General features: G+C 41.9%; 1 non-coding gene across 1 annotated transcript in view; it reads right to left on the bottom strand.

Moving 5' to 3' along the window:
* Positions 1-329: 329 nt before the first annotated feature.
* The window catches only part of LOC112071349 (uncharacterized), a 24518-nt gene continuing 20956 nt past the window's right edge, over positions 330-3891 (bottom strand). Inside the window, exon 3 of the transcript XR_011475845.1 lies at positions 330-675. This is a non-coding gene — a transcript (uncharacterized protein). The remainder of the gene's footprint in view (positions 676-3891) is intronic.

Here is a 3891-nt window from a genome sequence, read left to right as displayed (position 1 = left end):
GGATGGGGCAGAGAACCAGGATGGGGAGAGAACCAGGATGGGGCAGAGGACCAGGATGGGGCAGAGGACCAGGATGGGGCAGAGGACCAGGATGGGGCAGAGGACCAGGAGGGGCGTTTGCTCCACATCATCTCATCTCAAAGACAGGCAGAAGTACTGAAGCCACACTACTGTGGTGTACATTAATTATACAGGAGGATCAGCATTTTCTCTCACACACACACACACACACACACACACACTCAAGACTAAAACCTAAGCCTAAACACGCAAAGTGCAAGGTATGGTGACTGGGCACACAGCCAGAAACATAGAGCATGGGAACAGTGAGCGGGTTGCCAGTTGCCACAGCAAGCCTATAGGAACAGTGAGCAGCAGTCTGGCATTATACCACATTCGTTCTAGTGGAGTGGGTTGCCAGATTTGAACAATAAAAACAGAGCTTATACCAGACAAGGTGCTTATAAGTACTTATCACAGTGCTATAAAGTATGCTTACCTCTATGCTGGACGTAAGGCTGCTGGGCAGGGTGTCAGATGTGACAGCGGTAGAGGGGGAGGGAAGGCTGGAGAAGTCCCACAGGGTGACAGGGGGAGCGGGGGGCTCTGCAGGCTTGACTGGCTCGACAGATGTCTGGCCTTCCTGTAAGGTCACTTCATAAAACTCCTGGATATCTGGAGGAGTAGGGAGGAGAATGAGGAAATGGAGAGTAGTYAATCTATTAGCACTGGGTTTTGTGGTTCTTGGAAAAACACAAATCAGAATATGTTCAACTGGTATATTATGTCTCTGGTTTCAGCATGTACAGTTGAAGTCGGAAGTTTACATACAATAAGGTTGGAGACATTAAAACTKATTTTTCAACCACTCCACAAACCAGTCAAACAAACTATAGTTTTGGCAAGTCGGTTAGGATATTTACTTTGTGCGTGACAAGTAATTTTCCAACAATTATTTCACTTAATCACAATTCCAGTGGGTCAGAAGTTTACATACACTAACTTGACTGTGCCTTTATACAGCTTGGAAAATTCCAGAAAATGGAAATCAAAAGTGCAAATCAATCCCAGAACAACAGCAAAGGACCTTGTGAAGATGCTGGAGGAAACAGGTACAAAAGTATCTATATCCACAGTAAAACGAGTCCTATATCGACATAACCTGAAAGGCAGCTCAGCAAGGAAGAAGCCCCAGATCCAAAACCGCCATAGAAAAACCAGACTACGGTTTGCAACTGCACATGGGGACAAAGATTGTACTTTTGGGAGAAATGTCCTCTGGTCTGATGAAACAAAACTAGAACTGTTGGCCATAATGACCATCGTTATGTTTGGAGGAAAAAGGGGGATGCTTGCAAGCCAAAGAACACCCTCCAACCTGGAAGCACAGGGGTGGCAGCATCATGTTGTGGGGGTGCTTTGCTGCAGGAGGGACTGGTGCACTTCACAAAATAGATGGCATCATGCGGAACAAAATGATGTGGATATATTGAAGCAACATCTCAAGACATCAGTCAGGAAGTTAAAGCTTAGTTGCAAATTGGTCTTCCAAATGGACAATGACCCCAATCACACCTCCAAAGTTGAGGCAAAATGGCTTAAGGACAACAAAGTCAAGGTATTGGAGTGGCCATCACAAAGCCCTGACCTCAATCCCATAGAAAAATTGTGGGCAAAACTGAAAAAGCGTGTGAGAGCAAAGAGGCCTACAAACCTGACTCAGTTACACGAGCTCTATCAGGAGGAATGGGCCAAAATTCACCCAACGTATTGTGGAAGCTTGTGGAAGGCTACCTGAAACGTTTGACCCAAGTAAACAATTTAAAGGCAATGCCACCAAAATATAATTGAGTGCATGTAAACGTCTGACCCACTGGGAGTTGATGAAAGAAATAAAAGGTGAAATAAATCATTCTCTCTGCTATTATTATGACATTTCACATTATAAAAAAAAGTGGTGATCCTAACTGACATAAGACAGGAATTTTTACTGTGATTAAATGTCAGGAATTGTGAAAAACTGAGTTTAAATGTATTTGGCTAAGGTGTATGTAAACTTCCGACTTACACTGAAATACACTTAATTACAGTTGGTCTCAGCATGTTAGTAAGTGTACAGTTGAAGTTTACATACACCTTAGCCAAATACATTTAAACTCAATTCCTGACTTTTTGCACCAAAGTACGTTCATCTCTAGGAGACAGAACGCGTCTCCTTCCTGAGCGGTATGACGGCTGCATGGTCCCATGGTGTTTATACTTGCGTACCATTGTTTGTACAGATGAATGTGATACCTTCAGGCGTTTGGAAATGCTCCCAAGGATGAACCAGAGCTTGTGGAGGTCTACAATTTAGATTTTTGATTTTCCCATGATGTCAAGCAATGAGGCASTGAGTTTGAAGGTAGGCCTTGAAATACATCCACAGGTACACTTCCAATTGACTCAAATGATGTCAATTAGCCTATCAGAAGCTTCTAATGCCATGACATAATTTTCTGGATTCTCCAAGCTGAAATAATCTGTCTGTAAACAATTGTTGGAAAAATTACTTGCGTCATGCACAAAGTAGATGTCCTYACCGACTTGCCAAAACTATAGTTTGTTAACAAGAAATTTGTGGAGTGGTTGAAAAATGAGTTTTAAAATGACTCCAACCTAAGTGTATGTAAACTTCTGACTTCAACTGTATTTCAGTATGTCTCAGCATGTTAGTAAGTGTATTTCAGTATGTCTCWGCATGTTAGTAAGTGTATGTCTCAAGAGGCTACATAATCTGATAAATGTTAAACTTGAGTATGGATAATGTGTTTACTATAAATCCAGTCGGACAACAAAATAAGTTAGGAATAATTAACCATTTGTAGTAGTACCACACACACACACATCGCACTCGTGTACGTATAGAGTAACAGTATACTGTCAGGCATATGATATATCTGAGCTATGTACAGTAGCATGTTACATGAGTAAGGGCRGATGACACTAGTTCAGAGAACCAGTAGTGTAAAGGCCAAGCCTAGCTATCCCTGTGAGCCGTGTCAGATGTTGATGCTCTTCATTCCTATTCAATATGAGCTTAACTTTAAGGATAGAACAGCTAAAGAGAGATTTCAAATAGACCTACTACTTGAACCCATGAATTACATGTACACAATTCTAAATGGCAAAACTATCAGCGAGACCCGTCTTAACTAAATCATAAAAAGAATGTGGCCAAATCAGCTACCTCTATTTGAAGTYTTTAAAAGTATTTTCAAATAACTTCCTATAAATATCCAAAACAATTTTAAAATACTTACAGTACCAGTCAAAAGTGGACACAACTACTCATTCAAGGGTTTTCTTTATTTTGACTATTTTCTACATTGTAGTGAAGAGGCGACTCTGCGATGCTGGCCTTCTAGGCAGAGTTGCAAAGAAAAAAACATCTCTCAGACTGGCCAATAAAAATAAAGATGGGCAAAAGAACACCGACACTGGACAGGGAACTCTGCCTAGAAGGCTAGCATCCCGGAGTCGCCTCTTCACTGTGACGTTGAGACTGGTGGTTTGCGGGTACTATTTAATGAAGCGCCTGTTGAATACTATGAGGCGTCCGTTTCTCAAACTAGGCACTCTAATGTACTTGTCCTCTTGGTCAGTTGTGCACCGGGGCTTCCCACTCCTCTTTCTATTCTGGTTAGAACCAGTTTGCGCTGTTCTGTGAAGGGAGTATGCATCATGTGACGAGATCTTCATTCTTGGCAATTTCTCACATGGAATAGCCTTCATTTCTCAGAACAAGAATAGACTGAAGAGTTTCAGAAGAAAGGACTTCGTTTCTGGCCATTTTGAGCCTGTAATCGAGCCCACAAATGCTGACGCTCCAGATACTCAACTATCTAAAGA

Source organism: Salvelinus sp. IW2-2015, unplaced genomic scaffold (genome assembly GCF_002910315.2).
Source record: "Salvelinus sp. IW2-2015 unplaced genomic scaffold, ASM291031v2 Un_scaffold1593, whole genome shotgun sequence".
NCBI lineage: Eukaryota > Metazoa > Chordata > Actinopteri > Salmoniformes > Salmonidae > Salvelinus > Salvelinus sp. IW2-2015.
This window is presented reverse-complemented; position numbering and strand designations above follow the sequence as displayed.